The 24693-nt window shown below is 44.6% G+C and overlaps 1 long non-coding RNA gene across 1 annotated transcript in view; it reads right to left on the bottom strand.

Annotated features, from left to right (window-relative positions):
- Nucleotides 1–23075, bottom strand: part of LOC138736555 (uncharacterized) — a 53739-nt gene extending 30664 nt beyond the window's left edge. The window contains exon 1 of the long non-coding RNA XR_011340392.1: nucleotides 22984–23075. This is a non-coding gene — a long non-coding RNA (uncharacterized lncRNA). The remainder of the gene's footprint in view (nucleotides 1–22983) is intronic.
- Between the last annotated feature and the right edge of the window lie 1618 nt (nucleotides 23076–24693).

Raw genomic sequence — 24693 nt, 5'->3', positions numbered from 1 at the left:
AAACTGGAGGCCCCGGGGAAAACCCACACAGACACAAGGAGAATGTACTAACTCCTTACAGACACCCCTGTCCCGATCACTGGTGCTGTAAAAGCTTTGCACTAACCACTAAGCCAACTGTGCCATCCAGTTTTGGGCTTCATGGAAATTAAGGAGCATGGGGATCGGATGAGAAAGTGAACTTGCAAATGAAAATTACATTGATCTTACTAAATAAGGAGCTGGCACAAGGAGCCAAATAACTTTGCAGCTCCTCATTCTCATGTCAGCATTGAGTGCTTTGGACTGCTGATTGTTGGGTATCACTTTCTCTGAATGATTAAATATTATTATGCAATAAGATCTTTCTGAATTAAATGTTAAGACAATATAATCTTTCAGTTGTACTTAGACACATTTGATTCCATTGAAGTAAATGGATGCAAATATGTGGACATTATTACAACTACTGCCTGAAAGTTAATTTATTATACATTTTACAATGAGACAGAACCATTCAATCCAAATTTGTATGTGAACGTTCTTCCATTAAAAAACAATGAGACCATATAAAATCAATATATCCATAAAACATATCAGATTACAAATTATATTGGTTTAATAAAATTCATTATAATTGAACAAGCAATTGATAGAATTTCTAGTTCTAAACATTCAGTCCATGATATGGTAAATTATAATATTCAAAAACAAAATTTCATTTGAAAAATATCTAGGTAAGAGGACACAAAGGTATTTCCAACACTGGGTCAAACACCTTGCTCAAATCCAAGTTGGGGAGTTGAGGTATATTGTGTAATTTACCATTCTTCATGTTGCTTTCTTCACGTAAGCTGATATATCATGTTTAAACAATACTGTTTTTGGAACACATGGCTTGATTTATGACCAGTTTAGTGTCTCATAAATCACACCTGCAACCTTGTGCACTGAACCCCATTTTATGACAGGATTTACCATTTATAAATGATTTTGCTTTACCTCCCATTGTGATTCTGTTCCTTGCAATCATTTTTTTTTCTCCTGTGTTCATAAGGGAGGCTTAGCAGCTCCACATGGAATATCAATTTCATTTTTTTTTCAAGCTTTTACAAGAATGATGTATTTAGATACTCGCAACTTCTGGTTTTGTTTTAGGGCACAATTTTCAGGATTTATGTTTTAGCTTATATTTTCCATTTGTTTATTCTATATGCAGTTAAGAATTTGATTATTCCACAGTTAACATAAATTTTCAATGACGAAGCAGTTATTTTCACAAAACAACACTTGACACAGCACAATTAAAAATTTGCTTTCAAACAAATGTCAGAATGAAGCAAACTATACTGAAATTCACAATACAGGATGCCATCATGATAAAAACAACAAAGGAATCTCTAACTGTAAAATTAATGCTCCTTTATGCAAAAAATATTGAATCTAGAATAGGCCATTTGAGTTTCTTCCTCTACACATGCATAGTATATTCTCAGCTATCGGTATGCATGATGAATAGGGGTGCCAGTTGAATGGATATGATGGCTGAATGAAAGCCAAAGGACCACACACCTGTCTCCTTTGATGGGACAAAGGTGGAGAGGGTCAGAAGCTTCAAGTTCCTGAGACTCTATGCTTCAGAAGACCATTCCTAGAGTCAGCATATTAATGTTTCAATTTTCTAGGGCATCTGAAGAAATTTGACATGTCATTGAATACTTTAATCAAACTTCCACAGGTGTACTGTGAAAAGGATACTGACTGGCTGGAAATACCTGCTCAGCTGCACCAAATAAAGATTTTGGTGCATATGCACATTGCATAATGTATATGACAATAAACTCATCATCAGAATCATTATCAACTGCTCAAGAAATTACTGCTTGGCCGTGGAATGCTGAAGGTAGCAAAAATAACCAGATCCATCACAGGCTCTGACCTTCCATCCACTAAATGCATCCATCTGAGGCGCTACCTCAGGAAGGCAGCCAACATCATAAAGGAGCTCCATCACCCTGGCCACACCCTCTTCTCACTGGTATCTTCAGGTGGAAGGAATAGAAGCCTGAAGTCCAGCATCTCTAGGTTCAAGAGCTGTCACCCTTGAATCTCCCTTGTTACAGTAATCAGGGACTGCTCCAAAGCACAAAAGAACTGTTGGCAAGTCACTATTTTTATTGCACAAGAATTACTATGAATATTTATTACTTATCTACCTTATGATTTTCTCACCTTTTTTAAAAATTCAATTAAGTTTACTATAATAGTTTTCTTTTACAAATACCTGCTCAGCTTCACCAAATAAAGATTTTGGTGCATATGCACATTGCATAATGTATATGACAATAAACTCATCATCAGTATCATTATCAACTGCTCAAGAAGTTACTGCTTGTCATACAGTAGCATTCTTTGGAAAAACTTACAAACAAATTGCCAAAGTATATGTGATCTTGCTGCCCTGGTAAATAAGAGTTTTTGCAATTCTACAGTTTGATAAATTGTATTTAACGTAAACTACAGCAAAACTGCATTAAATGCTTATCATGTATGAAGTAACAAATCTGCAAAGAGGATATTGTTGCTGATCAACCTACCAATACATTGCCTTCATGTAAAAAAACATAAAAACTCACTGAATTAAATTTTTAATTGAAATGTGTATCAAGATACATGTCTCTTAACATGCACTTTGTCATAAAATTCACTGTTTGACCATGTTTGGAAACTCCATTCAGCAGGAACACAGTAATTTGTAGAATGCGGCAAAATTAGTCAAGACCATCATGGGAAACAACCATTTAAGACATCTGCATAAAGCACTGGCTCAAGAAGGCAGCAAAGGATCCTCGTCACCCTGGTCATGTTACCTCTCTGGTCCTTCAGGCTATGGGTACAGAAGCCCATACTCTAGGTCCCATGGGTTCAAAACAAGTTTTCTACAACTGCTCTCAGGCTTTAGATCTCACCAAACAACTGTAAACTTAACGATAAATTAGTCTGGCACCAGCAAAAGAACTGCCTGCACTAACGAAGCATCACTTTTTTGCGCTAAATGCAACTTTATTTATATTCTCCTTTTATATTTATGATGTCTCTTTCTGTCTCATGGTGCATTATGACAATTTAATTAATTCTATTGTTGTACTTATATCGATGATAATAAACTCTCATGCTCATACTAATCACATATTTTATGAAATTGCTTAATATTCTAAGAGATTTTGTCAGATAAAAAGGAGTTTCCCATTGATCAGGGCTCAGTTCACTCAAACCTACAGTATATACTGCCTTTGGGCCACATCATTAAGTACCAAGTGCTAATAAAAGTCTGACAGTCTCAGGTATGAATTTACCATTTGGCTGAGCAGCCACAGCATTTTGGAGTAGTTTTCCAGATCTCCATAGAAAAAATTTCAATCCTAAATGGCTCAGCTACAATTTAAAAACCTTTCCACCTTGGTTCTGGATTTCCTGTATGAGCCAAGAGTCTTCTCTGCATGAATTCAATTAGACCATCCTTGACCTTCTGAATTTACAACAATGGAAAACACGTTTTACAATCTGTTCATTAATTTTCAATTTACTAACTTGATCTTTTAAGTCTCTGCACCACATTGCTGAATCTATTGTACTCTCTGCTAGCCTGAGAAACAGATATTTGGGATTCATGATATCTTATTTCAAATTCGATGCAAGACTCCAGATGCCTTCTGATGGATGATCTGGTTTGAAGAATTAATTCCACAACTTTTGAGATGGCACAACATTGCATCAGCCCTTTTGAGTTTTTTTTATATCTGTCCTTCGCTGTCTACTGATCTCTGTTTATGGATTCACTAATTTCTCTGCACTTTTTTGTCTCTTAATATTAATAAGATTATTTTATTTTACTTGGATCGAAAATTGATGACTACACTTTCCCACTCCTCAACACTGACTGCCATAGTTTTCCCCATTCCTTTAATCTCTCTATGATCCTTTCTAACTTTCCCCTCTGCACCTGTACACTTTTCTCTGATTAATAACTCATTTACAAACTCAGATTGACAACATACTGTTCCTTATCCAATACATTATTAATCTGTATGGTAAAATGTTGAAACACTCTGCAGATCCCTGAGGAAATCCACTTGCCACATTCTACCAATCAGCGAGCATCTTCATTATCCTTTCATGCTCCCTTCAACCTCCCATTTAATTACCATTTATAATTAAATGCTATAGTTGCCTCTGGGAATTTATATAAAATTAGATTATCAAATAAGGATTTGTTGAAGTTTTATTATAATACTTTTCTTGGGTAAATGCATTATGTAATCTCTCCCTAAGTGCACTGGTACTTGATAATAGTACTGGATATATATATATATATATATATATAGCATTATCGTAACTACTACCAATGAGGGAGCTTATGTGGTGCAGAGATGGTCTTAGAAAGAAAGGCTTGCACCATCATGGTCACTTTTTTAATTTACCTGGGCAGAAAATGGAAAAATATAGGGCAGTCAAAACTCTTCGCACTCTGGGTGGTAAATGTATTACCACAAATGGTATACAAGCAGTAAAATTAATTTTTGTAAACATCCAGGCTTACTGAACAATTTACATTCAGAAATACTAACATTATTAAACATTAAAACTTGTAAATTAAAGGACAGTTAATTATTTAATCATAAATCCATAACCTCAGTTAAAGAAAACACCTTGCAAGAGAATATTCAATCTTGAGTCATCTTCAGCTACTTGAACAAAGTTTAGTCCAAACCTCTCCGGATAGGAAGGAGAAATCTGAGTTTAAGTACTTTTACACACATTAAAGAAGACCAGGCTTACAAAGAGACAGTTATCTAACTATGTGTCCAAATCTAATGGATGACAAGGTCAAGTGGGAGAGGTCAGGAACCTTAGAGATTGGATTCCTCAGCATGCTTTACTCCAGTGTTTAGATGAAAGTCTCAACATTTGTTGTTAAAAAAATTTTCAAGACAAAACCTGTTCTTACCAACATAGCCAGTTGGTCTGAACTTGATAAAAAAATACTTAATCTAACAAATTGAACATTACGTGAACACTTTACTTAGAGCACTCAAATCCCTCATTTATTTTTTATTTAGGCATTCTTTTTCTTTGGCTTGGCTTCGCGGACGAAGATTTATGGAGGGGGTAAAAAGTCCACGTCAGCTGCAGGCTCGTTTGTGGCTGACAAGTCCGATGCGGGACAGGCAGACACGGTTGCAGCGGTTGCAGGGGAAAATTGGTTGGTTGGGGTTGGGTTAGGCATACAGCAAGATAAGATCAGCCCACAAGACCGTGCCGCCCAATTTCACCCAATTGACTGACAATCCCCGTTACTTTTTGAATAGTGGGAGGAAGCCAAAGGCTCAGGGGGAAACCCACCCAAACATGGGAGAACATACAAACTTCTTATAGACAGCACGGGATTCAAACACAGCTTCTGATCACTGGTGCTGTAACAGCATAGCGCTAACATCAAGGCTAATCCTCTATATACTAAAATATCCTTAGTATATTTTCAAAAGTGATATATGACTAATCATCGTCTATTTTTACGTGCATGGAAATTTGAATACATTCCTATAACTTAAAGCATTCCATTCCCTTAATTTAAATTGTGTTGATAAAGAGATGTCAAATGACCAATATTTTGTATTGCTTTCTCATCAAAATACGTCAGAAACACAGTGAATGCTGCATCTTAATTTATTTATACTTAATGATTTCCATACTCCTCTAAAGAAAATGCAACTGGGTCTTGAAAGTTTGCTTGAATCCCCACCCCAACCCCTCACTCCCCACCACCCACCCCCACACCCCACCCCCATCAAAAACTGCATCAACTGGATTGAGGAATGTTACAACATTTATTATCTTGACAACTCGATGGTTGCTTGTCTGAATTTATCAGCCCATGAGGTGATTCTAACTTTCAATGCTGATCCCTCAGACACCTGGTATCATTTAAAAAGACAGCAAAATGAAATGAAATATTCAACATTGTTTAACAAGAAATCTGCATATGCTGGGGTTCAGTGCAGTACACAAATGTATTAGAGAAACTCAGCAGGTCATGCAGAATCTATAGAGAGCACAAGGCTTCTGGCCTCTATAATTTCTCATCTTTTTTCTCCTCTTGCCGTGCCCCCCACCCCCCCCCCCCCCAACCCCCGGCACCTGTATCCACCTACTGCCTGTAAGCTTACGCTACTTTCGGTCCTGAAGAAGGGCTCAGGCCTGAAACAATGACTGCCTTATGCTTTCTATTGATGCTGCATAACCTGCTGAGTTTCTCCAGCACTTCCATGTACTGTGTTCAACATTGTTGTCTCCTTGTTCTGGATTCGATAACTCTGGCTGAATTATAGTTTTGCACTGTGGGAACTTTCAAGCTGATATTGATATTGCGGTGCCAGCGATACAAAGATAATCTAATTTCTTGAAAGCAAGAAATTAGAAATATAATATAATAAAGAAATATAAGTCAGCTTTCATGCTATAACGTTTATTAAAGGCTTTGGGAATATCAATAATGTGCTTCTATGCTTTTTGTCAATGCATTAAACATTAGGAAAATTATATTTTTTTGAAGACAGCTTTCTAGAACTCTCAAGCCTAATTGATCTACATCCAAATCACATTAATACAGATTTTCCTGGGGCTAATTAGGTTTGTATCTGTGTCAGAGTGCTTGGCTTCTAATGGATCCCAATAATGGCTGCTTGAGCTTAAATTTTTTAACCTTAGCCCATGTCAAATATTCAGAATTACAGTTCATTTCTGTTGTATGTGTGAAAATAAAAGAAAGGTGCTTATAAATGTCTCCTTTCGTTAGCTTGATATATTTAATTAATATGAAATCTTGCAGCATGCATAGATAACGTTTGATGGAGTAACCTTTCTTTCTTGATGATTTGCAACCAATGTCAAGAATCTCTGCCTGATTCTCCATCAGATTTGGGTTAGTCTCTGTCCTATCTCTTTGTAGTTTAGTGGCATTTTTTAGCCCCCCTGGTGGCCTGAGCAAAAATCCCTGGAAATTCTTTGTCTGGGGCCTCATTGCCTCGCTTTCTTGCATTATACCAAATGATACGAAAGGAGCATTGCCTCTCAAAGGAGCTTGAAAATGCAATAACATAAATCACCTTGACTGCTTTCACTCTATCATTTGTACATAATATTGTGATAAAACACCTCTTCTTTAAGACACTGCTGCTTTGACAACTATATATTTTTTAAATCATCTGTTGTCCTTTCTCAATTTGACTATTTTACCCATTTTAAATAAGGCTTTTGATTTCGGTTGAGGCAAGGCCTTCAAATTAAACAAAGTATCAATTCAAGCTTCATCACAGGACAACAGTGTTGGACTAAAATCTCCTTAAACTCTCAACTCTTGAATTTAACAGGGTTAGGGTTATAATATTACAAACACTTTACGTAGACTAAGGAGCTTGATATGTTTCTGTTTCCCTGTTACCATTTCCCCATTTGACCCGAACCTATCAGAGAAATGCCCTATGCACATTCCTGTTAAACCTTCTCTGCAACTGAAGATTAACTTGTTTTTCCCCCACTTTACCCCAGTTCTGATGGAGACCCTGGACCTGCAACATTAGGCCCTTACAAACTGCCATGTAAAATGGGGTTAATCGGTCAATTTGCCTGGTTAGCACCCCAGTTATGCAGCAGTTAGAAAGAGTCTGACCCAGTCAACCCCGTCAGAATCCAACCGGGTCCCTGACCTACCTCTGACGTAGTCAGGGAGCCTAGTTAAACTTATCTAGGTCACGTCCACAGGCGATTTGAAAACAAAAATGGCTGACCCGCTTATTTTGGTGACGTCAGCACTTGCGTGCGTGCATAACCAGGCAGCCAGCATCCAAATATCTGGCAGTACTTCCGGTGAATAGGTGACATGTAATTTGCAGGGGCGGGATCCCCCCCCCCCCCCCCCTGCAATTTAAAAGGTGCTTCTAGCATCTTTGTCCCAGTAATCGCACTCGGGTCCCAGGAGGGCTACCCAGGTGCTGCAGTTTAAAAGAAGCAATTAACTTTGCTTCTCTCCTGTAGTTGTTGCCTGACCTGCTGAGTATTTCTAGCTTTCTCTGCTCTTTGACTAACATTCGCTTATTTTCCTAATTATTTTTGGTATTTGTTGATTTGTGATGACTAAATAGTCTCCAGCCTGCAAAGCAGGAAATTGAACTTACCTACCACCATTGAGAAGGGTTTCAGAATGTCCCAAAAAGTTTCACAGCCAATTGAAAGGTTTTAATAAATTAGAAAATGCAGATGCAGTCTATGATCATATAATTAAAAGATAATTGTTACAAGCCTTATGCATCACCCTCAATCCCAGTGTAGATTTTAAAATGGTTAGCAGTAATCAGAAAATTTGCTATCTTGGAATCTCCCATATTTCCTTTAAGATGTTATATTTGGGGAAAAAAACTCCCCGCATTTACTTGGAGCAAAAGAGGCTTAGGGGAGATTTGTTAGATTTTACAAAGTTATGACATCTTCCTTGATACTTAAATTCAAGAAAAATTTATTGTCAGAGTACACACATGACATCACATACATCACTGAGATTCTTTATCCCATGGGCCTGACAGAATTACCACATATTGGGAGCATAAGGTGTACTCAAGGAAAAGATAAAAGAGAAATGCAAACCAAGAAAAAATGTTAATAAACTGAGTGTGCAAATACAGAAAAAAAATATTCAGTAATAAATAATGTTCAAAGTAAGAGACCTAAAAAGAGTCTCTGAGTATTGTTTAGGAGTCTGATAGTAGAGAGGTAGCAACTGTTTCTGAACCTGGTGGTACGAGTCTTGTGGCACCTATACCTTTTTCCTGGTGGCAGTAGCGAGAATAGAGCGTGTCCTGAGTGGTGTGGATCCTTGATGATTCTGCTGCATTCTGATGGCAGTGTCCCACATGCATTTTCTTGAAGGTGGGAAGAGTTTTGCCTGTGATGCACTGGGCAGGGGTTTCTACTCAGTGGTATTGGTGCCCCCATATCAGGCTATGATGCAACTAGTCAGCACACTTACCTCTACACACCTGTAGAAGTTTGCCAAGGTTTTCAATGCCATAATGAACCTCCACAAACTCCTGAGGAAGTAGAGTTGCTGATGTGCTTTTCTCATGATATTAGTATTTAGGTCCAGGAAAGAACCTCCACAATAGTGACTCCTGGGAATTTAAATTTGCTCATTCGCTCCATCTCTGATTTCCCCCAATGGTCACTGATCATACACCTCTGCTTTTCCCTTCCTAGAGTCTACAACCAGCTCCTTGGTTTTGGTGCCATTGAGTGAGAGGTTGCTGTTGGAACACTATTCAGCAAAGCTTTCGATCTCCCTCATCGCCCCTTTTTGCGCAGCCCACAAATTTGTAAATGGTGTTGTCATTCAGAGCCATGCAGTCGCAGGTGTAGAGTGAGTAGAGCAGCGGGCTAATTATTCAGCCCTATGGTGCTGATGGAGATTGTGGAGGAGATTGGGGTCTGGAGGTGAGGAAACCCAGGATCCAATTGCACAGTGGTGTATTGAGGCCCTGGTCTTGGTGTTTGGTGATCAGTTTTGAGGGGATGATGGTGTTAAATGCCAAACTGTTGACAATGAAGTGCATCCTGATGCTTTGCAGCATCTTTGCTGCTCAGGTGTTCCGGGTTTTAGCGTAGAGCCAGAGATGGCATCTGCCACAGACCTGTTGCTACCGCAAGCAAATTGGAACGGATCCATGCTGCCGCTCAGACAGGTGCTGATATACTTCAGCACCAGCCTCTCACAACACTTCAACACTTCATCATTACATATGAAATTTTAGTGACAAAAATAATTCTTGCTCTCTCTTCTCCAAACTCAGGGAAAAACTGAAAGCATAAACTTTTTTTTCTCTTAACACTGGAGAGCATTAAACTTCATCAGTAATGTTGTAATAAATCATAACATCTTCTTCCATGTAGAAACAGAAACTTCTCTGACTCAGCAATGCCCGATGTAAAAAATGATTAAAGTGCATGGTCACTTGTACTACTAAAGTATTGTAAATATATAAAAATACACAATGCTGGAGGAACTCAGCAGGTCAAACAGTGTCCTTTATCTTGTAAATATATTATTGGCCTAATCTATCTTCCATTGCCCTGAAATCTCTGGCTCCCTGTCCCGGGGCTACGCTGTCTATTCATTCATTACCACGTGAAGACCCCTTGCACTTTGATGAGGCACAGTAGAGCCAAGATCTTGTATCAATGCAGAACAATTTTGACACTGTTGATGCACTGTCCAAGATTCAGGCCACCAAGTGTTACTGGCTATGAATGATGCTTGCCCCGTGGAAAAAATTAAAAATTGATTTTTAAAATGTACATTTTTTTTACATTTGAGATTCCAAAAACAAAGGCATTCTCGCACTTAAGATCAATGAAATATAATGCAACTACAGGTACTCCCCAATGAAATATAATGCAACTACAGGTACTCCCCAACTTGTGGCCTATGCCACTTACATCCAAATATTTAAAAATTATGGTGAAAATCAGCTCTATCTATGGTGGCCGCCATGTTGGCTGGTCTCCAACCTCTCACAAAAGCTGGCCTTAGTGGCCACCATATTGGCTGGTGACCAACCTCTCATGAGAGCTGGCCTTGGTGGAAGCCATGTTGGCTGGTGTCCAACCTCTAGTGAGAGCTGGCTTTGGTGGCTGCCATGTTGAGATATTTCACCACATTCTAACTCCTGGTGTCCCATTTTTTTAAATGATTCTGTTGCTCAATATTCTGACAGTCAGACAGATTTTAGAGGCCAGTAGAGTGGGCATGGTGTTCAGGGTCCACAGCAACAGAGAGAATAAGAAGGCCAGGGGAAGGGGATGGTCAGTTGCAGGTTTAAGGACCCCTAAAGGTGAGGTTCGGGGGGTGTCTTTTGAAAGTCAATGGTGGTTGGGTAGGCCCCTGATGCACCAAAGTCCTGGATTGAGACCATGTCTTCGCGCCCATGCGGGAAGGCAATGTCGATATACTGAGAGTTCATGTGGAGAAGGCAATCTAAGTGGGTCGGTCTTAGATTGCCTGATGTGCTTCCAGAGCAGTACTGGTCCAGGGGAGGTAAGCCTGGTAGGCAGCGTATTCACTGGTGCAGACTTCCTCGGGAAAGCAAACATCCGTTTGTGAGATGTGTTTTTGCTGCTGTACAGAAAAGTGACTGGACAGAGTGGAATGCTTCTGGGAGGACTTCTTGTCATTGGGAGACGGGTAGACCCCCATGACCTCAGAGCCAGGAGGATAGTCATCCATACCATGGCATTCTCCCCTCGATTTGCAGCTGGTGATCCTGCTCGTGGTGGTGCCCCTGGCCAGCGGGTACAGCCGCAGCTCATCCCTCATGAATGATGTCCCTCAGTCGCTGTTAATGAAGCCGGTTACCCAAAGAGTGTGAAGATATTATGGAGGGTCTTAATAACTGTAGCCGTGGTTATATCTGGGCAAGGTATGGCAAAGGGGAAACAGGATTGTTCATCACTGATTGTAAGGAAGTAGATATTTCAGTTAGAGGAGAGAAAGGGTCCCTTGAAATCAATGCTAAAGTGCTCGAAGGGATGGGTAGCCTTGATCAGATGCACTTTGTCTGGCCAGTAGAATTGAGGTTTGCCTTTGGCACAAAACTGGCAGTTTTTAGACCAGACTTCCTCAATGATGTATGGTAGATTCTGAGATTTGATAAAATGGAAAAACCTCGTAACTCCGGGGTGGCAAAGGTCATTGTGGAGAGCCTGCAGTCTGTCAAACTGAACATTAGCACAGGTTCCTCAGGAAAGAACGTCCAGGGGCTCATTAAGTTTGCTAGGCCAGTTGAGAATGTCATACTTGTAAGTGGACAGTTCAATTCTCCCCCTGAGGATATTATCATACTTGCTTATTATTAAACATGAATGTGACTGTTCACTGATATATGAGGAGAGTGAATCGTTTCCTGGAGAGAAGGTGCCTCCAGTAGCGTACAGCCTCCACAATGACCTAGGCCTCTTTCTCGACGGAGAAGTGGTGAACTTCAGGGCCTTGGAGGGTGTGTGAGAAAAAGGTGACGGGTCTGCCTGCTTGTTTGAATGTGGCAGCCAGATCAATGCCAAACACATTACACTCTACTTGGAATGGTGTGGACACGTCTATGGCATGCATGGTCACCTTGGCGATGTCATCTTTGATACAGTTGAATGCAGCTTGTGCTTCTGCTAACAGGGGAAATGAGTGAAACTTGTCCGCATAGTTGGGGACACATTGAGCGTAATATGAGAAAAACCCAAGGCATCACCAGAGTTTTGAGGGTATGTGAGAGGGATAGCTCAATCAGCAGATGCATGCGGTTTGGGTCGGGGCAAATGACGCCGTTCTTGACCACACAGCCAAGTATGGCTAGTCGTGCTGTCTGGAACACACACTTATCCTCGTTAAAAGTGAGGTTTATGCATTTAGTTTCCTGGAGAAATTTGTGGAGGTTCACATCCTGATCCTGCAGGTTATGGTTGCAAACAGTTACATTATCTAGGTGGCAACACCATTTGTGACACCAAAAGGTTCTGAAGGAAGTGGTAGAGGCGGCCATCCGCCTCGAACCCTGTACACTGGCAGTTCTCTGAACAGATCAGGACCTGGTGATATACTGACTTCAGGTCAATCATGGAGAATACCCGGTATTGTGCAATCTGGTTGACCATTTTGGATATGCAGGAAGGGGGTACATGTTGAGATGTGTGCACCAGTTGGTGGTCTAGTTGTCGTCTATGACCATCCTATTCTTATCCCCATTTTTTACCACGACCACCTGGACCATCCAAGGACTATTACTGGCCTCGATGATACCCTTGCCCAATAAGCATTGAACCTCTACCTTAATGAATGCTCTGTGAGCCACACAATATCACAATATCATCTACTCCTGGTGGCCACCAGCTTGCAATCTGGGGTGAGGCTGGTCAACCTTGAGGGGGGTCAACCTTGATGGTCAAGAGACCACACGTTGTATGCAGGGGGCCCTCTGTGAACTGTTCATTGCAGACAGTGAAGGGAGAGAGGCCCATCAAATTGCAGAGTGACCTTTTGAAGTTGGCACTGGAAATCCAGCCCCAGTAGCAAGGGGGCACAGACTTGAGGCATAATGAGCAGTCTGAAGTGTTTGTACACTACTCCTTCAACAGTCAAGGTCACCACACAGGACCCATGGGTGGCTACCATGAATGATTTGAACAAAAGTGATATCCTGTGCTTGGCATGTTGTACTTTAAGGGACAGTCGTTTAGTGGTATCGGGGTGGATAAAGCTTTCTGTATTCTTGCTATCGAATAAACAGTTGATACCGCCCCCATTTACCTGGACATCCATCATGAACCTGGTGAATTCATACAGGGCCTCCTGGTTCAGAATGATGGAGGCCAATATAGATTCATTGTCCAAGTCTGATGAGTGCTCACATGCCCGAGATGCCTGCCCTCAGCCCCAAGATGGCCAGCCTCAACCCCTCGTAGTATCATACGCCTGTGAAGATAGCGTTTGGCGCGCAGTCCAAAATGGCAGCCCGCAGGATTCGCACATGGCATCACTAGGGTGCAGGGAAGATGATTGTGCTGCTTGGAGTGACGATTCTCTGCACATGGCACTGGTAGCTTTCGCAGACTGGCAAACTTGGGCATAATGCCTCTTTTTCTGGCACCTGGAGCACCCTGTCTGAAGAAGAGATCATCCGCAACGGTGGCCAAGCTCTGTGTACTAGAGTAGTGGGACGGTGTAGCGGACCAGTCACTCACGGGGCGGAATGATGCCCCGTTGCAGGATAGCGGCACCCATGGCGACCAAGTGGCCGAGTAATCATCTGAGCTCTGGAGGGCCACTGCCAGTGTGTATGTAAGTTCAACCGCCATTTTCAGATAGAGTACTTTTTGTTCTAGTAGTCATTGCCATATGTACCTGGAGCCGATACTGGACACATACCTTCTAAGCAGCCGACACGGCCTTACAATCACACACTCTGCACAGGATCTGGAGGACCCGCAGGAACTCGGCACTCGACTCACCAGGTCACTGTTTTCTGATGGCCAGGAGGTCTCTGGCATAGACCTCATTAATCTTCCTGTGATATTGAGTCTTGAGGGTCTCCATAGCTGCTTGGTATGAGCTGGCATCGCTGATCATCAGGAACACTTGGAGCCTGATATGCAGGAGGAGTAGTCTCAGTTGGTTAACATCCATAGTGCTGGTGTCCAGGAAGTTTTCAAAGCAGAAAGTTCAAACGTGTTTGGATGTCCGACGACTGAGGGTTGATGCCAAGCTTCTCAGGTTTCAGGTATTATTCCATGCTTTTTTTGAAATGCTTAGTTAATAAAATTGATGTACCATCAATAATCACAAAAAGCTGAAGTGCAAAACTATCAGGTTTTATTAACTAAAGAATGGAACAACTATCTACCTCATTGACTGATTGAAGCAAAGAGAAAGGGGGAGCATGAAAGGGGTTATGGGTAGGATCGGTCTCAGGGTGTGTCCAGCCAGCTGCAGCCAATCATGGCATAACAGTGGTTTTCCACAGGTAGGAAAGAGTCAAAGGAGCATGTGCCAAGCACAGGCAAATAAGACGAGTTAGGATGTGCAACATGACCAGCATGGACGACCTGGGCCAAAGTCCCTGTTTCTGTGCTTTGATCCTATGACTCTAAGAATATTTTTTTTTAACTGAGGGGAAAAGAGTCAGAATCAGTTTGGAGACAAAGTAATGAAGGTTATCGGCAGAAGATATGAGGAAAAGACTTTTCCACACAACAAGTCAGATCTGGGATGCACTGCCTTAAAGGGAAAGAGAAGCACTTTCAAATCACAACTTTCAGAAAAGATTTGGATAAAAGCTCGAAGAATATTGCATTGCTATGGGTATGGAGCTGGGGAATGGGATAAAGGAATCACCACGAAAAGAAAGCAACACAAACACCATGAATGAGTAGACATCTGTGCGACAATGATTCTATGATTCGACATTCCCAATTAGGGGCCTAATCCTTATGGATTATTTTATAAGCCTGTTCCATTCCTTTGGTTGTATCATTAACAAAATGTGGCTGTAACATACACTGGATAATAGACAGAGAACCCAAATTACAACATGCAAGAACACTCTTGATTCAAACTTATTTGCTTTTTTTTCCTGAAGTTTGATAACACTTTGGAAGATATGCAAAATATGAGTCTGAATGATTTTGAAAAGATCAGACAAGGTAAAATATTCTGCCCTGATAAACACAAGAAGAATTTATGGATAAGTGGGAAAACAGCTACAGCACACAAACTATTTCCCCATATCTGAAAGTTGACTTAGCTTATCAGCTGGTGAGATTTTACTCTCTTAGAATTTCTTGAATCGTCAGGGAATGGTAGTCACAGACTCAAAAAAGAACATGAGAAAATGGACCAGAAATAGGCCACATGTCCCACACACCTGGTCTATCTTTCAGTCAGGTGAGGGATCTCCACACGTCTTCAAATGCTCCAATTCTGCTTGTATGCAGAAGTTAATTAATCTCTGAACATTGCTGGAATCGGAAACTAAGCATCCACAGCTCTTGATGGTAGATCATTCTAATTTTTAATTTTAAAAAATTTAGACATACAGCACAGTAACAGGCCATTGCAGCCCACAAGTCCGTGCTGCCCAATTTACACCCAATTAACCTATCTGATACGTTTCGAAGGGTTTGAGGAAACTAAAGCCCCCAGAGAAAACACAGGGAGAAAGTACAAACTCCTTACAGACAGTGCGGGATTTGAACCCGGGTCCCGATCGCTGGCGCTGTAAGGGGATTGCACTAACCGCTACGCCAACTGTGCCGCCCTATAATTACAAAGATTTATATCCTTACTCACAAAACATTAGCTCCAAATTTTTAATCTCTTCCCCTAACAATATGTCTCCTAGTTCTAGATACTCCAGGCTGAGGAAGTAGCCTGTCAGTGCCTAGCCAAAAAATTCTCTCAGGTTCTCTTACATTATCTAACATGTGGTGGTATACCACCGGCCTACTGCAGGGGGCAACCTCTGTACCTGCAGGAGTGTAAGGGGACAGGACAACACCTGGCCGGCTGCCAATCAGTCGGTCTGAATGGATCAGCCCCACCCAGTTGGGTGTCAATCACCCTCCGGGATATCAGCCTGCGCCGGCCTCCCGAGGTCTCACACTGAGTTGCTGCAGCCACAGCCAGCCTGGTTCTGTGGGAGTCTTTGTGGATTAAAGCCTGTTGTACAGTCTTTACCTTGTGTGTGTCTGATTCTGTCTAACAGCGCACCATAATTTAATCCACAAAATTTTCCCACGGCTGCCATGGAAAAACACCTGAGCGCAAGGAGCCTCGAGGTCAACCCATGCCACCCAGAAGCCCAGATACGCTTCAACATCTGGCAGCATATGGTTGAGGCAATCATCGAGGCACACAAGGGCGACATCCTGGACTCTGATTGGAAGAGGTTGGTCCTACTCCGGTCAAAGCAGGGTCCCCGCGCCTTCCAGGTAGCCAAAGGCTGCTCCACGTACAAGAGCGCAATGGACACTCTTGAGAACTTGTACAAGCCCCCCATGAATGTGGTCTGTGTAAGGTACCTCCTCAACACCTGAGCCCAAAAACCCGGGGAGGCAGCTGAATCTTACTGGGATACTTGCGAGAGTTAGCCTGACCATGTCTGACTGAACCCGGGGTAGGTGTAGAGGAGGACAAGAGGCTGATCTGGGACGCCTTCGTACGAGGGCTACGCTCGAGGGCCATCTGGCAGAAGCTGCTGGAAGACAACATCTATGCCCTAACCAGGACTGTGGAAGCGGTCCAAACCCTGGAAGCAGCAGCTCTGCATGTCGAAGCCTTTGATTCCAGGTTCCCCCAGGCTCCCTCGTGGGCCTCTCACATTGCAGCTGCCGTCCCAGGCGGAGCTGGAGAGGAGAATGTTGCTGTGGCAGGCAGCCGGCACCCCTGTAATTACTGTGGGTCCTGGTGTGGGTCAGATCAACGATCGTTTCAAAACTGCCCAGCTAGGAACCAGTATTGTTCCCGATGCGGCAAGAAAGGCCACTTTGCAAAAATGTGCCTCTCTAAACCTGCTGGTAGCTCAGCAGCCCTCTATGACCTCCCTACCTCCCCCGCGGACCCCCCCACGTGCGCGTGCCGGGCGGCACTATTGTCCCCGCAACGACTTCTGCCTTATGTAAGGTAAAACATCATGAGATGGGAATGTGTAAGGAGTTACCCTGTACAGGGCTGTAACAAGATGTGAATGCATCCTTGTACTTACAAGATAAGAGAGACATTGATGGATTGAGAGGCAGGAAGCTAGCAGGGAAAGGATAGCAACAGTTTTAGTCATTGGACAAGTAATGATATGATGATGTTCTAAGCATGTATCCAAGGGTATAAAAAAATCACCATTTTGCTGATAACGGCAGAATGCATTCTCCGACTAACATTGTTAGTCGCAAGTGTTACAATCCGGTAATAAAGAACAAAGAACCCTGATTTCGACTCAGTCTGGTGTTTGTCTCACTCATTCATGAACAAAGCAGACCTAACACTTATCAGACTTCGACTGCGCAACATCCGGGCCCGCAAGCAACTGTCGCAGCGTGTGCGCCAAGCATCTGCACCGGCCCTCGCCCTCACCGCTCACTGAGAACTACAGTGACGGCACTTCTGGTTCACGACGTGACTTCACTTCCGGCTGACATAACGACGTCACTGCCGCCGGCAATGATGACGTCACTTCCCTCGGCGCAGTGGACACGGCTGGGGAAGGAGGCCAGCCACACAGCAGCTCCCCACGTGCCGCCGCCATCTAGGGCCAGGCAGCGCCCGACACTGAGGGCACCCGACAACGTTGAGAACGACGTGGTCAACACGGGCAATGATCAGGCCACCCTAATGATGCTCCCCATGCCTCCAGAGGCCATCGGCTACCACATGCTGCACCTCACGTCCGACATCGACGTGGTCAACATGGGTGATGACCAGGCCACCTTATCAATACTCCCCATCCCTCCGGATAGCGACGACTCCGACTCCGAGATGGTCCTGGCCACCACCACGTGGACCAGGGACATTCCCCATGATCTTGGGCGTTCGATGATGGACGTGCGAGTCAACGGGCAGGTAACAAAGTGCCTGTTGGACAGTGGCAGCACCGAGAGCTTCATTCACCCGAGCATGGCCCACTCCCTAAGGTTAAAGGTCCACCCCACCACCTGCTCGATCGCCCTTACCACCAAGGATAAGAATGTTGGTACCCTCGGGCGCTTCTCGGTCGATATAACGGTGGGAGGGGAGACTTACACAGGATTCAGGCTCCTGGTCATGCCCAAACTCTGCGCACCACTTCTCCTGGGCCTGGATTTCTAGTGCCATCTGCAGAATGTCATCCTTGCCTTTGGGGGGCCCCAACCTCCACTCACATTGCACAGCATGCTAACCTACCAGCCCCGGCCAACCTATGGCCTCTCCACACTGCGCATCACCCCACCAGCGCTCTTTCCACATCTTGCGCTAGGCTGCAAGCCGATCGCTGCCAGAAGTAGATGCTATTGCACTGCAGACAGGGACTTCATCAAGGCGGAGGTACGGCGACTCCTGGAGAAAGGCGTTATAGAGCCCAGTAACAGCCCTTGGAGAGCCCAAGTCCTGGTGGTCAAAGGGGGAAGTAAGCCAAGGATGGTCATGGATTACAGCCAGATCATTAATCGGTACGCCCAGCTGGATGCCTACCCCCTGCGGAGGATCGCCAACATGGTCAATGAGATTGCCCACTACTGGGTTTTCTCCATGATTGATCTGGAGTCAGCGTATCACCAAATCCCTATCCACCAGAAGGACAAGCCCTACACTGCCTTTGAGGCGGACGGGTACCTGTACCAGTTCCGCCGGGTTCCTTTTGGGGTCACGAACGGGGTCTCCATCTTCCATCGGGAGATGGATTGCATGGTAGACCGGCACAAGCTGAAGACAACGTTCCCATATCTGGATAACGTCACTATCTGCGGCCGTGTCCAGCAGGACCACGATGCTAACCTGGAAAAATTCCTACAGACAGCTGTGGTGCTGAACCTCACTTACAATAAGGAGAAGTGTATGTTCAGCACCACCCGCCTCGCCATCCTGGGGTATATCGTGGCCCATGGAGTCGTCGGCCCAGATCCGGAAAGGACGCGCCCATTAATGGAGTTACCCCTTCCCCCAACACGAAAGGCCCTCCATAGGTGCGTGGGCCTGTTCTCTTATTACTCGCAGTGGGTCCCTCACTTCTCGGACAAGGTCCACCCACTGGCCCAAGCCACAACTTTTCCTCTCCCACCTGAGGCATAGGCAGCCTTCACCCACATTAGGCAAGATATCGCGGAATCCATGATGCAGGCTGTGGATGAGGACTCCCCCTTCCAGGTGGAGAGTGATGCCTCCGAGGTGGCCCTCGCTGCTACCATCAAACAAGGGGGGTGCCCCGTTGCCTTCTTCTCCAAGACCCTCCACGGCTCTGAGCTAGGGCACTCCGCCATTGAAAAGGAGGCCCAGGCGATTGTGAAAGCGGTCCGCCACTGGCGCCACTAGCTTGCCGGCAGGAGATTCACGCTCCTCACGGACCAACGGGCCATGGCGTTCATGTTTAACACTACCCACAAGAGCAAGATAAAGAACGACAAGATCCTGCGCTGGAGAGTCGAGCTGGCAACCTACAGCTACAACATCCAGTACTGCCCTGGGAAGTTTAACGACTCCCCTGATGCCCTCTCTCGCACCTGCACGTCTATGCATGATGACAGGTTGCAGGCGTTGCAAGAGTCCCTCTGCCATCTGGGTGTCATCCGGTTGTACCATTTCGTTAAGTCCTGAAATCTGCCGTGCACCATCAAGGATGTCAAGGAAATGACTGAGGCCTGTTGGGTCCGTGCGGAGTGTAAATCCCATTTCTTCCGCCACCGACCCCCCCCCCGACCCACGATGTAAAGGCTACTTGGCCTTTCGAGCATCTCAGCGTGGACTTCAAAGGGCTTCAGCCTTCCACAAACCTAAATGTCTACTTCCTCACGGTAGTGAACAAGTATTCAAGCTTCCCTTTCGCCGTCCCTTGTCCAGACACCTCCACGGCCACCGTCATCAGGGCCTTGGGGCAGATTTTCACCATGTTTGGCTACCCCGCCTTCATCCACAGTGACTGGGGGTCTAGTTTCATGAACGACGAGCTGTGCCAGTACCTGACGGCAAGGGGTATCGCGACCAGTCACATGACAAGCTATAACCCAAGAGGCAACGGGCAAGTGGAACGCGAGAATGGGGTGGTCTGGAAGGGAGTCCTCCTGGATCTCAGGTCAAAAGGGTGGGCTGTTGAGTTCTGGCAGGGCACCCTGCCCGAGGCGCTCCATGCCATTCGGTCACTGCTGTGCACGGCTACCAACGAGACCCCTCACGAACGTCTGTTTTCATTCCCCAGGAGGTCAGTGACTGGAATGTCACTCCCAGCATGGCTCATGTCCCCAGTACCGGTGCTTCTGCGTAAGCATGTACGGACACACAAGGCCGATGCCCTGGTGGAGCAGGTTTTCCTCCTCCATGCAAACCATAACAACGTTTACTTTAGGTTCGCCATTGGCAGGGAGGACACCGTCTCAATCATGGAGCTGGCACCAGCAGGCGCAACCACCACACCACACTACCCTCCAACCAAGGACAACGATGACCGGGCATACATCCCCATCCCCATGCAGCTATGGGGCACGCAGGGCCCCCTTGAGCACCAGGGGCCCACTTCAGCCTTAGGAGTTGAACCCGCCCCCCCCACCCATCTAATACGACCTGCATACTTCGACCCCGGCCCCCCGGCCACCCCTTCGCGTGACACCACACCAACCACACACACCCCTGCCGCCGGCCCCCCCCACTTCCCCTCTGACCAGTGACCAGCAGCCAGTTCTACAACGGTCACAGAGACCCTGGTGGCCCCTGAATCATCTCAACCTGTAAATATTGTACGTACATAGTGGGTGCGATTCCTTGTTACTGTGCCCCCCACCCGGGACAATTTTAAAGAAGGGAGTGAATGTGGTGGTACACCACTGGCCTACTGCAGGGGGAAACCTCTGTACCTGCAGGAGTGTAAGGGCACAGGACAACACCTGGCCGGCTGCCAATCAGTCGGCCTGAATGGATCAAGCCCCACCCGGTCGGATGTCAATCACCCTCTGGGTTATAAGCCTGCGCCGGCCTCCTGAGGCCTCACACTGAGTTGCTGCAGCCACAGCCAGCCTGGCTCTGTGGAAGTCTTTGTGGATTAAAGCCTGTTGTACAGTCTTTACCTTGTGTATATCTGATTCTGTCCAACAGTGCACCACACATAGTAAATAACATAGTCAGCTATTTAAAAAAAATCACCAATTTAACCTATTTTGAACTGATTTAATGGATGAGAATGGGAGTACAGCAGGAAATAACATCACATCAGCATTTGTACTAATTTTGTATCACCTGCCATTTTCACCAGTGAATTAGTTGTGATTCCCAATCACAGACATTGAATATGCAATTTTCAGTACTTGCCCTCAGTTATCAGCATTGTGTACTCTGTATAACTTAAAAACAGCCATCTTGCCAGAATGTAATAATATTTTAGGTTTGGCTGAATATTTATTTTTAATTTATGCTTTCTTTTTTACCTCTTTTGCACTTTCTGTAGTTAAAGTGGGAAGTGCCTACTGGGGTGGGGAAGGGTGACTATGGAGGGAAGAACGGACATGGGAATTGTGGAGAGACAACCCTACGAGAAGCAGATAGGGCTGGGGAGGGGAAGGTGTGCCTGGTGCTGGAATGTTGTTGAAATTGGCAGAAGTATCAAAGGATAGCCTGTCAGATGTAGAGGGTGGAGGACCAGAGGGAATCTGCCCTTGTTTTGCTTTGGGAGGAGAGATGAGAGCTGAAATGTAAGAAATAGAGATGTGGATAAGGGCTTTGTCAGCCAGCAGGAAAAAGGCATGTTCCTTGATAAGAGGGACAATTTCAGGTATCCTCGAGTGGAAGGCCTCATCCAGAGAGGCAAGAAAGGGGTCAGAAACAGTCCCGCTAAATTTAAGAAACTGATGAGTGCCATGCAGGTACAAGTGGCAACACGAAGGCAGTTGCTGATGTAACAGAGAAAGAAATGGGAAGGGGTACCTTGAATGGGATCAGGCTCCACATCCAACACTTCCGCAACCTTAACAAGATCCCACCACCAGCCCCCTATCAGCTCCCATCTGCTTTTCACAGGAGTGAGCCTCTCTATGACTCCATGATCCTCTCTCCCCTCTGCTCCCATCCTTCCACTTCCTTAGGAAACTTCTTGCTGTAACCACAGAAAATGAAACACCTCCCCCCTCACTCCCATCCAGAGCCACAAAAGGACCTTCCAGGTAAGACAGGGTTTCACATGCACCTCATCCACTCTAATCTGCAGCATTCTGTGCATTTAGTGTGGTCTCCTCTTCATTGGTGAGACCAAATACAGATTGAGCGACCACTTAGCAGAGTACTTGGACTCTTTCTATGTGTCCAAGCTATAACTCCCAGTTGCTCGCCATCTTAACTCCTCTTACCATTCCTGTCTGCCCTCAGCCTCATCTGTTGCCTAAGGGAGGCTAAAGGTAAACCTGAGGAACAACATCTCATAGTGCTCCAGGACAGCCTTAAATGCATGAACATTGAATATTCCAATTTTAGGTAACCCCACCCCCACCCACCTCTATCTGGTTCCATGATCTCCATCTCTTTTTTTTTTTACTGCTCCTGTTCTTACTTTTCTCTCTAACCTATCCACCCCATTCCCCAGTGGTCTCTTCTTCAATCTGTCTCTTCATCTGTCCTACCTCCTTCGATCCAATATCCTATCACCTTTTTGCCCTTCCCCAATTTTTCCCTGCTCCCCTCCCCTTTACCTGCTTCAGATCTTCTCCTCCTGCTTTAGTCTCCCTTACGGCTCCTGACCTGAAACATCGACCGACCATTTCTATCCATGATGTTGTCTGAGCTGCTGAGTTCCTGCAGCATTTCCTTGTTCCAAGCAGGTGTTTTGCAATCAATTTGTAACTTAAAGGGACAATGATGGGGTACTCATAATACAGCTGATCATTTTATTAATTGTTTTCATTGAAACAGTGTTCACTGTCACTGAGCCTAAATAAAATCTGGTGGTGTAAGGAAATCTGAATGTTGACAGCCACTATTTGATCAGACTCTGATATAATCACTTTTCCTCGACCTGAACTACTATATAACATTGTAGCATCTTTCCAAATACCCATCAAGGACTGTATCTGTTCCTTCCATGGGTGGTGGTGGAAGCTGGTACTATAGAGACATTCAAAGGACTCTTGGATGGGTGTGTGGATATAAGGTTATGGATGGACAGTCAAGAAAAATTAGTTTACCTAGATCAGCACAACATCATGCAATGAGGGGCCTATACTATGCAGTAGTGTTCTATGTTCTCTGTTCTCTGCCCTTGTTTAGCAATTAGTTGAATCACATGCCTTAATCAGGGTCAATTGTCTATGTTTTGAGTCTAAACAACTGAGAATAGTTTTTGGAATTTACCATTTAATTTTGCAATGGGAAATGGTTGCAACACTCTGTGGATGGCACCAGCCAAAGCTATAATTATGAAACATAGAACAACACAGGAACAGGCCCAGAACCCCTGTGCCGATAATAATGTTAAGTTAAACTAATCCCATCTCCCTACATGTGGTCCATATCCCCTCCAAACCCTGCTGTAACATAGTAATGGTCAACATGATCAACATCCAATTCTTAGCCTTCACGTGTGGCATAGTTCTTATGTCTGGCTGAGTCGTTCTCACTGACAGGTGAAGGGGCAAAGCCTTGAAATCAGTAGCTCTGGGCAGATGGGGCTCATTAACCACAGATGGTAGCTCATCTAGGAGAGGGAAAATTCCGATTTCAAACCTCCATTGCCTTGTGACTGTACCCGCACATGGGAGAGGCTTTGGGAGTAAACTCCAAGGGAAAATCCGGAGTCGGAGTCCAGAAGGAGGGTGACTGCTTGGAAACTCCTTCGATGCTGCTGTCACCAACTGTATCGATCTTTGTCGTTCCTTTGGACCTGTCATTAGCATGGAGAGGGGGGTCCTACAGACAGATCACCATATAAACTCTGCCATGGCTTGTGCCAATGGGAAGGCCACTCCACTGTGACTACCAGAGGCACAGTACCCATGGTCGGCCATGACCAACTGTGGCCAAGATAAGAAGATAAAGATCAAGGACTAGGGTTTGCATATTGTTAGCCAGTCATAATACAAAGATTAAACTTGCTGATGACCAGAATCGCATGGAAATTAAGCACAGGTTTCAGTCAAGTGGGTCAAAATCCTTTGGTTATGTGGCTTCTTTGCAACGGCTCAGTGCAGAGTTATTTATCTTGCAGCAGTCATCACAGTCACTTCATACTGAACCACAACAAAGACAGATTCAACAACCACAACTTGTAGCACCTTTTACTGTACTTGTAGTCAGATAGCTGAATATATTTCACAGCATTATCAAAAAGAATTCTGACACTGAGCCCCGCAAGGAGATGAGGGAAGATGACATGGAACAATTTTAACATGTAGTTTGGAAGAAAG

The sequence above is a fragment of the Narcine bancroftii genome, chromosome 6 (genome assembly GCF_036971445.1).
Source record: "Narcine bancroftii isolate sNarBan1 chromosome 6, sNarBan1.hap1, whole genome shotgun sequence".
Classification (NCBI taxonomy): Eukaryota; Metazoa; Chordata; class Chondrichthyes; order Torpediniformes; family Narcinidae; genus Narcine; species Narcine bancroftii.
This window is presented reverse-complemented; position numbering and strand designations above follow the sequence as displayed.